The 11,081-nt window shown below is 44.4% G+C and overlaps 1 protein-coding gene across 2 annotated transcripts in view; it reads right to left on the reverse strand.

The window, feature by feature from the left end:
- The window catches only part of LYPD6 (LY6/PLAUR domain containing 6), a 34,325-nt gene extending 23,490 nt beyond the window's left edge, over window positions 1-10,835 (reverse strand). The window contains exon 1 of one of the 2 annotated variants that reach the window (XM_077784819.2): window positions 9,318-10,835. The gene's annotated coding sequence lies outside the window, so the exon portion shown is untranslated. Of the gene's footprint in view, window positions 1-5,681; window positions 8,927-9,317 lie in introns of those variants that run through there. The other variant, XM_085584838.1, reaches the window with a different exon arrangement.
- Window positions 10,836-11,081: the final 246 nt, after the last annotated feature.

Consider the following 11,081-nt stretch of genomic DNA (forward strand, 5'->3'; position numbering starts at 1 on the left):
GGCTGGTTTGTGGCGCTCCGAGCCACGCTCTGTGCCAGGGGTATGAGGTCATGGAGCTGAAGCTCTGACTCCCTGCCACATCCAGCTGGGATCTTAAAAGAAGCCAACATGAGCTTCCTGTGCAAAACTGGGAACAAAAGAGCATTTTTCCAGCAGTTCGCCCAGGGTCCATAGGAATCTCAATGTCCAGCTCCAGGCACAGCTCCCATTTTATCACCCCACCAGCTCTGGCACGGAGCAGAAACCCAGTGTGGGCTCCTCTGGGATGTGGCCGAGACACAGAGAGGTCCTGGCAGGGCACGGAAAGGTCCTCATTTCCCAAACCTGGGACACACAGAATGGGGTGGGAGATGCAGCCTCCAGCCACAGCTGGAGACGCAATGGGATGCTTTGGGTGGGAAGGGACCTGGGGATCATCCAGCTCCAACCTGGGCACCTGCCACCATCCCAAGCTGCTCCAGCCCGGCCTGGGGCACTGCCAGGGATCCAGGGGCAGCCACAGCTTCTCTGGGAATTCCAGCCCAGCCAGGAATCCTAATGAAAATGGGGAAAAGAGGTGACAGACACCCAGAGCTCCACACCTTGCACGGGGACAATTTGGTGCAGGGTCCAAAGCACCCAACCTGTCCTAATCACCTTGAGCTCATTAATTTACAAAGCTTCGGCCCAACTCTTGGGGCTGGCAGATGATCAAGCTCTTAGTGGATGTGATTCAAACTAATCCACTAAAAGGCATTTAATTCCAGCGAGGAAATCAGGACTTTTCAATTATTAGAAGTGCTAAAAAATGTTTTACTGCCAGCAGACTTTCAAGGCGAGGGGAGAAACGAGGCCCAGCTCCATCCACGGGGGGTTCCCACCTCAAATCCCACCACCAAATCCCACCCCATGGATCCTCCAGTTCCCTTTCGCTGCAGACAGGGAAAAAGCAGCTGGATCCAGCCTGTGGTGCTGCTTATTTTCCCCTTTTCCATCCTTCAGATCCCATTTTCAGTACGGGAAAGAGAGGATTTTGTCAAATTAAGCAACTTCTGATTGGATCCATCAGGGCATTTGGCCAGGCTGGAAGGGAAGGGAAGGTTGGGAAGTTAATGAATATTCCATGATGGGAACATCCTCCAGCTACCTCAGCCAAGGAAAGCCTGCACTCCCATCAGGACCTCACTAGACACCAAAAAACCCAAAAATCCCAAAATCCAACAGAGAAAGAAAGAGAGAAAACTTTTAACTGTCCCAAACGTGAAAAAAAATGGAATTACAAACCAGGATAAGACCCAAAGTTGTAAAAATCAACTTCCTCAGACATGGGGCTCAGACATTGGAGCTGGGAATGTTGCTGATAAACTGCTCAAGATTTTTATTTTCCAGTTCCAAAAAGCCAAGGCCTTGTTGTCTGAACACCAAACCAAACAACACCAAATGTCATTTCCAGATAAAATATTTCAGTGGATATAAAACTCAAAGCAGGATATAAAACTCAAAGTGGATAGAAAACTCAAATTCATTAATTTAACAACACTCTTGGTTGCCTCAATTAAAATTTGCTCCATAAAGCAATCCCACAAAAAAAGGCTCCCGAGGACAAAAACCACTGAAAAAAACACCCCTTTCTCTTTTCCCACTTAAATATTAGATCGAAACCCAAGGTAGAAGCTGTTTAAAATCTCTGTTATCTGGAAAAAATGAGAAGATGGTGATATTAATTTTTAAAACATTGTTAAATGCCCCAAAGATGCTTTGTACCCTATTAAATGTTTGAGCAGTGCATGGTTTGGTAGATACAAGCTGAAAACAATTTAATAGCAGTGAAACTTCCATCCTCAGAATGCAACTGAAGAAAACAAATTTAAATCCCTCTCCATCGTTGAAGGCCAGAGGACCAATATAGAGATTTCTGTATTTGTGTACAGGTTTTATAGAGTTATAGAAAACAGATATTTTAGGGGGATAAAATAGATATTTTAGGTGGATAAAATAGATATTTTCGATGTATTTTTTATATATTTATCTATGGATGGACACACACTCATCGCCCAGCAGACACAGGAGGTAAAATGAGGACGACAAGGCCACTTAACCTTTCCTTGGGGTGTGAGGAACCCGCGACGTTTTCTCTCCCCACAAACCTCTCCTCCTTCCTACCCCCATGGACACCCCAAAAAACTCTTCTCCACCAAATAACCTCCTTGGGAAAACCTCCAGGAAATCCCAGTGGGTATCCCAAACTGGGCACCTATGGATGGATCCCAACCCCCCCGTGGATCTTCCTGGAGAGGGCTGGAAGCTCCTTAAGAGCATGGAGACATCTCAAGAGGTTTTAACTCTTAATATCTGCAGACTGGCATCTGCTTCCCCGGCAGTTTAGCCCCAAATGTACGTCTGGGAAGAAGGAGAGCCCTAAAAGCAGGCGGGATTTCTATGAAATCCAGCCCTGCACTGCTTTGGCTTTAGAATCTTGTTATATGAGCACAAAAATCCCAGGAAAACAAACTCCCTTTGGAGAAATATTGAGGGTTGGGAAAGGCTGGTCGGGCACAAAAGCAAAGAGTTTGGTAGGTGTGGAGAAAATGAAAGGTGCAAAAATAAAATCAACGCTGTTTAATATTCAAATATAGATAGTAAGTAACACAACAGAATAGGCCAGATTTGTATTAAACACAGAGTAATTAGTAAAAAAAAAAATTAAAAAATCTAGAAGTTCAAATGGTCTAATTTATTTCCTGTATTTAGATTTACCACAAGCCTTTTGTGGGGACACTCAAATATCATTTCTACAAATACACAGATCGACTCTAAATAAACTGCACGTGCAGAGCCCCTGTTAAATCAATATTTGGGATGTGGAATCCAAGTGCTGCTGTTTGGGATTCTGGCCAGGAAAGGCCACGAGACCCCGTGATTGAGCAGCAGATGCACAGAGCGAGGTCTGGAGATGCTGACATTCCATCAAGGGCTCCCATTCTTCTGGGGACAAGAGCCATTGTTCCCTGTCCCACCAGGGATCGTGGGGAAGCACATCTGCCCGGATTTATTTTATTAATAAATAATTAATAAGTGGTTTTTTTTCAAGTTTTTTAAGGTGTTTCCTTCAATTCCTCAAAAATAACTTCTGAAGGGCAACCTGACGGAATTTGCTTGGTTTATTCAAAAATTGTGTTTGCTGATGTGAAACAACAAATCAATTAAAACCCGCAGGAGCTGGCAAAGAGAAATCCAGAGGTTTAATGGAGAATATTTTGGTTTGATTGTCCTTCTCTTTCCTACCGACCTCATTTTCAGGTGACTTTGTGGTATGTATTTATGACCACAAAGTAATATAGTATAACTCCACTACTAGTGGAATTATACTATATTATATATATATAAAATATATATATTATATTATATATATTTTATATATATATATATATATAGTAGTATAACGCCACCTTCTCTTCCAGACACACAATATTTACATTAAAAATCCATCCTACAGCTGATGAATCTCCAAAAATGAGCTTGTCAAGCCCTTTTCTCCCCCAGCCAGACCCAAAAATTCCTGATTTCCCTTACAGGAGCCTGAATTTTGTGGCACGGAATGAGCTGAAATCACTCTGGCAGCAGAGCTGGAAAACACAGGACTCACCCTGCGAGGTGATTCCAGCTGGGAATCTCTGCCTGGATAAAGGAATGATAACACTGAAAGGCAACAGGGACCGAGTTTAAAAATTCTTATTTTAAATTTTTTAATTTTTAAAAATTTTTAAAAATTTCCCGTTTTTAACTCAGCTATTTTGGAGGAGAACGTAATGAGTAAGTAAATAAATTAATTAATTAATAAGGACTAACAGCAGCAGTTCACAAAATTTCCGGAGAAAAGATATTTTTGAGGGCTTTTTTAAAAACTGCCCCAGGGCACTTAAAAGTCCACATTTGATGAGCTCAAAATTAGGCAAGATTAGGAGTGTGCAGCCTTCAGCATTTCTGGATATAAACCACCAGGAAAACACTCTCCTTCCACAACTTCCCCTTTTCCAGATTCCTTTTATTCCCTGCACTGCAAACCAATCCTGAATCCCAATAATTTCCTCTGTTAATCTGGTTTTACACTGTATTTTTATTTGTTTTTTTTTAGCGCAGTAACTCCTTCCTCGGGACAAACCCCAGGAATTCTGCAAGCTGCCTGCTGCTGCAATATTTCCCTTCCCATTTTTCCAGGCAAATCCACAGGGATCATCCCACAGCGAGTCAGGCACCTGCCTGGGAGTCGTAATTTGTCTGCACAGCAGCTCAGGAGATGAAAGCAGAGCCACACAAAAGTTCAGGACTGACTGATAGGAAATAATTGCAGGCAGAATTCCAGGAGAGGAATTGATGTAATTCTATTAAAGGCATTTGTAGAGGAAGAGAATGCAAAAAAAAAAAAACCAAAAAACAAAAAAAAACCCACTAAAATTTAGATAGAACACACCCAGAATTGGATAAAATACAGGAATAATTGGCATTAAACACATAAAAGACATAAAAAGGAAAACATGATAAAATTTTAATTATAAGTGAGGTAATTCCTCTCATCTTTTCCTATCACATTAAGCAGTTCATGTAGAATATTTAGCAGTTTATATGGAATACTTAGCAGCTTATATAGAATATTTAGCAATTTATGTAGAGTATTTAGCTATTTATATGGCATATTTAGCTGTATATATAGAATATGTATTAGTTTTTCTAGAATAAACTAGATATTGCTAGAACTAAACTAGATATCTATCTCTAACTAGATATCTACATAAACTAGATATCTAGAATAAACTGGATAAATTGCTAGAATATTTAGCAATTTATGTAGAATATTCAGCAATTTATATAGAATATTTAGCAACTTACATAGAATATTTAGCAATTTATATAGAATATTCAGCTGTATGTATAGAATACATACTAGTTTTTCTAGAATAAACTAGATGTTGCTAGAACTAAACTATCTCTAACTAGATATCTAAATAAACTAGATATCTAGAATAAACTGGATAAATTGCTAGAATATTTAGCAATTTATGTAGAATAGTCAGCAATTTATATAGAATATTTAGCAGTTTATATAGAGTATTTAGCTATTTATATGGCATATTTAGCTGTATATATAGAACACTTACTAGTTTTTCTAGAATAAACTGGATATTGCTAGAACTAAACTATCTCTAACTAGATATCTAAATAAACTAGATATCTAGAATAAACTGGATAAATTGCTAGATTATGTAGAATAGTCAGCAATGTATGTAGAATATTTAGCAATTTATATAGAATATTTAGCAACTTACATAGAATATTTAGCAATTTATGTAGAATAGTCAGCAATGTATATAGAATATTTAGCAACTTACATAGAATATTTAGCAATTTATGTAGAATAGTCAGCAATGTATATAGAATATTTAGCAATGTATATAGAATATTTAGCAATTTATATAGAATATTTAGCAACTTACATAGAATATTTAGCAATTTATGTAGAATAGTCAGCAATGTATATAGAATATTTAGCAATTTATATAGAATATTTAGCAACTTATATAGAATATTTAGCAACTTACATAGAATATTTAGCAACTTACATAGAATATTTAGCAATTTATGTAGAATATTTAGCAACTTATATAGAATATTTAGCAATTTATATAGAATATTTAGCAACTTACATAGAATATCTAGCAATGTATAGGAAATTAGGAAGCCCCTGGAAGAGCTTACTCAGGAATACACAGCAGTGGAGCAGCAGGAGGGGAATTTTATGTCATCACCCCAAATCCATCCCAAGTGGGAGGATTTCCTGAGTTCCCCAGCGCGGCCAAGCGCGGGGAGGAGGCCGAGAGCATCTGCAGCATCCCCTGGCAGAGAGCCCCACTCTTAACTGCCTGCCCTGGCACTGCCCTGGCACTGCTGGCACCCCAGAAATGGGAATATTGTGGATTCCCAGGGAATCACTGGAGAAGGGGCTGAGCTGGGATCACGTAGGCACACTGGGCCATGAACAAACGGCCGTTTATACTGGATTTTCTGCCTCATTTTAACACGTGCCAAGGGATAAGCTGTGGGTTTATTGGGTGTACAGATGTCCAAAATAGATTTTTAGGGGGGTTAACAATACCTTATTGTTGGTGGGGAAGGAGTCCTGCCTCCAGACACACATTTCTCCTCTGAAGCCCATAAAATTTCCACAGCAGGTTTATAAAAACTCAACCAGGGACAACAAAGTGGGCAGGGAAGAGCCCAAAGAGCGGCGCTGATGGAAAATGATGATTATTTCTAGGAACATATGGCCACGGAGGGATAAGGACCCTGCTCCTCTCTGAGTAGGTCACACCACGCCACAAAAACCACAGAAAACTCACCAGGGGCAAAGCGGGTCCAGGACAGGAAAAAAAAAAATTGAGGGGTTGTTCACTTTGTAGGAAAAAAGATGGAATTGCAGCAAGTCTTGTTGCTCAAACTACCAAAAAAAAAAAAAAAAAAAAAAAAAATCATGGAATTCGAAATAGTTTTTAAAAAGTGGTGGTAGAATCATGGGTTTTATTTGTACGTTTGCTCTTGCTTCCCATTACAGCACAAGGAGGGATTGTTTGAGGTGGCAAAGAGCCACCAGAAATCCTACCTTGCCACCTCCTTTTGGAGCCAAGATCTCTTTCCAAAGGCAGATCCCAATCAGCGAGGCGGACACGGCACCTTTCACCCAGGGCTGAAATAACAGTTTGTTCTCGAGCTAAATGAGTTCATTTTCACGAAATAGGTCTCCCCCGAGTGAGCCAGACCATCAGCAGCACCAGCAGACACTCCCAGCTCTCCTGAGCTCTCCTTGGATCTCTTGACCCCAAGGACTCGCTCTGCCCACTCCATCACATCAATCCGACAGACATCAGGAGCAAAACGGGGCAGGAAAAGGAGTGGGGTCAGAACTTCCTGCCCTCAGGTCCTAAAAATCATCTTGAGGGATGCCCAGCCTTTATTTTTAGTGCTCCTTAAACCCCTTTTTCACCCAGGCCGTGAGAAACTGGATGGATCGACAAATCGTGCGATGCAACTTGGGTTTCCATTGGAAAACCCCGAGCCTGCAGGGCTGCAAGCAAATAATTTATTCCGTTTCCAAGCTGCGCTGTAACTTATCCTTCACTTTTACACCAGAGAGTGGCAGGAAATCAGCCCGGAGATCAGACACGCGAGCGCCGAAGAACGGGGCCGGCGGATCGCTGACGCATAAATCAAGTTTTAGATTTACAGGGAACAAGCCTCCCACTGTAACGCGGCCAGGAGGACTTTTCAGATGTTTTTATGTCAGCACTGGCCTAAAAAAATCACCCAGTGGGGATGGGAAGGGTTGGATTCCCTCCCTGCCAGCACCTCCTGGGGCTGTAGGGTGGCAGAGGGGTTAGACACGAGGGCAAGCCTGGTTAAACCCCATCCTCGGTGTTTGCATAATTGATGAGTGGATGTTGGGAATCATTTTATCCCAGAGTCCTAATGAGTTAAATCACTTTGGCATCCTCCGTCTCACCGAGGATTTGTTTTCGGCTCGTCGTGCCGCCGAGGAAACGCGGATCTGGTGGAGGAAACTCATCCCCACCCCTCGTCCCTGGCAGGGCTGGACCACACTGACCACAGCCAAGCAAAAATACCAAAATTTGTATTTTTCTGTGCTGCTTCCAGTGCTGATTGCAGAGGGAGCGGCACCACTGAGTTTCCAGGAAAATAACGCACGGCTCTGAAATCCGTGAGGCTGGAGCAAGCCTGACCTCCAGACAGCACCAGCACCAGCCAGGTCCTCCTAGCTCAGTGCAAAATGGCTTTTTCACAGCAATAAAAGGAAGGAAAAATCCAGCAGAAGTTGTTCTAAAGGTGGCACCAGGGATTTCCACCACTTCCCCCTGGCATCTCTGTGGTTTGCACCAATTCCCACAGAACAAGCACTCTGAAGTGACAGAATAAGTGTTTTTTTTATATATAGAAAATGCATTTATTGTGCCAGTTCTGCCCCACTGGAAGTTCCCAACCCATCAGCCCAGCAGCTGGTGTGGCCTGAAAATGAATCTTGAAGTGATTTTAAGAAACGAGCCACAGCCTGGGCTCATGACACTGGAAAAATAAACCAATGTGGATTACAAATGATGGATATTCCTGCAGGGATTCCCACAGTTTGGGCAGGTTTTTCATACCTGCCCGTGCCCATTGCCAAGTAAAAATTCCCAAAATACAGCACAAATTATGTGCATATGGAAAAAAATTATCCAGCTCATTGTATTGGCAAGTGATAGTTAAGAATAGAATATAATAATTATTAAGACAGTGGTAATATTCCCTCTGCTTAAGCAGGAAAGAGCACACACGCTGGCTGCAAGTGGAACCACAATTATTTATCTATGAAATTAATTTAATTTTTAATTTAATCTAATCCAAAACTAGGCTGGATGGGGCTTGAAGCAACCAGGGGAAGGCGTCCCTGCCCACGGCAGGGATTGGAATGGGATGAGCTTTAAGATCCCTTCCAACCCATAATATTCCATGATTGTTTAGAGAAAATATTCCATGATTTTCCAGTGTTTTTAATTAACAGGGAAGAAGAGCAGGAAGCTCTTTAGAGCAGCAGCAGGAGCAGCGTGACTCTCTTTAACTACCGACAAATACAATTATTCCCTTTGCTTTCATTCGGAAAACAACTTTTGAAGAGCCCCATTTCCATAAAGAGGCTCTCAGGAAAATAAAAAGAAAATAGAAATAAATACAACCACCCTCCCAGCCTGCTGCCAAACCCCGGAGCCCCGCTGGGGAGCGGGGCAGGACCAGCCTGGGAGCGCCTCCATCACCTCTGCGGAGCCAAAACCACCGGAGAACCCTCTCTTTTTGGGGGCTGTGACCCCAAAAAGCAGGGAGTTGGGGGGACAAGGGGGTGCTTGGAAGGGAAGGGCGGGTTCCAAACACGGGGGGCTCCTGGAGAATCCCCCCGGGGCTCGTCCCGGGGCTCATCCCGGGGCTCATCCCGGGGCTCGTCCCGCGGGGCCGGTTCTGCTGCTGGAGGGGAGCGAGGGGTCCCCAAATCCGGCTGGAATGGCCGAGCCGGGGCTGAGCGAAGGGAAAATGAACATTTTTTTCCCTTTAACCCCGCACAGGCACGCGTTTGTTTTGCTGAGCACGTGTCAACCCGAGCGACTTCTCGACTGAAAATAATAATCGCCTTTTTTCCGCTGTAACAATGGAGAAAACAAGAGGGAAAACAAGAGGGGAAACAAGAGGGAAAAGCGGTAGAAAGAAGGGATTTGGGGGGTTAAACAGACACAGGGAGGTACCTTTGCCGCACGGATTTTCCAGGCGCTGGCTCAGGGATTTTCCATCGCTCCCTCGGCGGCCGGGGCAGCCCGGGAGCCGGGAATGCGGGATCTGGGAATGATGGAGCCGGGAATGATGGAGCCGGGAATGATGGAGCCGGGGATGTTGAAGTCGGGAATGATGGAACCGGGAATGCTGGATCCGGGGATGTTGAAGTCGGGAATGCTGGATCCGGGAATGCTGGATCCAGGGATGCTGGAGCCGGGAATGTTGGATCCAGGGATGCTGGAGCCAGGGATGCTGGAGCCGGGAATGTTGGAGCCAGGGATGCGGGAGCAGGCTGGGCTCGCCGGCTCATGGAGCGGCAGCGCCCGCTCCGCTCCGCTGGCAAGGCGAGATTAGGATCTCCGGCGGGCAGGGAATTGTGCTGAGCTCCGGCTTTCCTTGGTGCTTCATTCAAAACGAGATTTTACTCCGCGCTGGTGTGGACGCATCAAACAATCAGCGGGTTTGTTCCAGAAAGGGGAAAAAAAAAAATAAAAATCTATGGATAGCAAAGGACGAGCTCAATAGCACAGAGAGTCAGCAGCCGAGGAGGAGAGGAATCCTGCGAGCCAGGAGCAGCATCCCAGGGTGAACCACAAGCATTCCAGCCTGTGGGATTAGTTTATTCCCGTTTTTCCTCTCTTGCCCAGTTCGTGCTCCAGCCCCGGCGCTGAATCAGCGGCTCCAGCCCGGAGCTCCGGGAAGCTTCACCCGGGCAGAGCTCCGGGGCTGCGGGGTTTCATCCCGTGCCAGCTTCCCGAGCGCTTCGTTATCTCTGCTGCTCGCAGGTTTTCAGGATCTTCATGAGGTTTATCACGTCTGTGTCCCGGCAGGCTGAGCTCAGAAAATCCCCCTCGTGTTTCCAGACCGTGACATCACATCGCAGCTCGGCTAAGTGGCTTCGAGATAACAGGCGATGCCCCCTCCCTCCCTGAGAATTCCGAGATAAAAACGTTGAAGAAGGGCAGTTTGCACACACACGGGCTGAGGTTTAACAGCACGGCTTTTAATTTCTTTCGGGACATTAATTAGTCATGCAGAAAGTATTCAAAATAGAAAGCGTGCAAACCAGAAAGTATTCAAACCAGAAAGTAAAGTATTCAAACCAGAAAGTAAAGTATTCAAAACAGAAAGTAAAGTATTCAAAACAGAAAGTATTCAAAACAGCCTGAGCACCAATTCATAAAAAATCATGACTATGAAACCAGCACTGGCTGCCAGCTGAGAGCTGCTCCGAAAGGCAGGAACGCTCTTGGGAGAAGCTCCAGCGCCTCTCTCCCACTGCCATCCTCACTCCCAGCACACAAATCAGGGGCAGCACCGGTCCTTCCTGCTCCCTGCTGCTCCTGCTTCCTCTTCCAATGTTTTTGGGAAGAGCATCTCCAACGTGGAACCTCCCCCAGACAGGTCTGAGGCGTTCCTGACCTCTGGGTTTCGAGCGCTGCCACGCGCTCGCTCCTCTGCATGATGGCATTTGTCATCACAGAATCCCAAAATATCCCCAGCTGGAAGGGATCCACAAGGATCACCCAGTCCAACCCCTGGCCCTGCACAGGATGCCCCAAAAATCCCTCCTGAGAGCGTTGTCCTGGAGCTCTGGCAGCCTTGGGCTTTGCCCATTCCCTGGGGAGCAATTCCAGTGCCCCACAACCCTCTGGAGGAAGAATATTTTCCTAAAATTCTCTCTGTTGACATAAACATTTATCACTCCTTGAAAAAGCTGCAAAGTCTGATTCAAA

This window comes from Lonchura striata, chromosome 7, assembly GCF_050655825.1.
Source record: "Lonchura striata isolate lonStrDom1 chromosome 7, ASM5065582v1, whole genome shotgun sequence".
Lineage (NCBI taxonomy): Eukaryota > Metazoa > Chordata > Aves > Passeriformes > Estrildidae > Lonchura > Lonchura striata.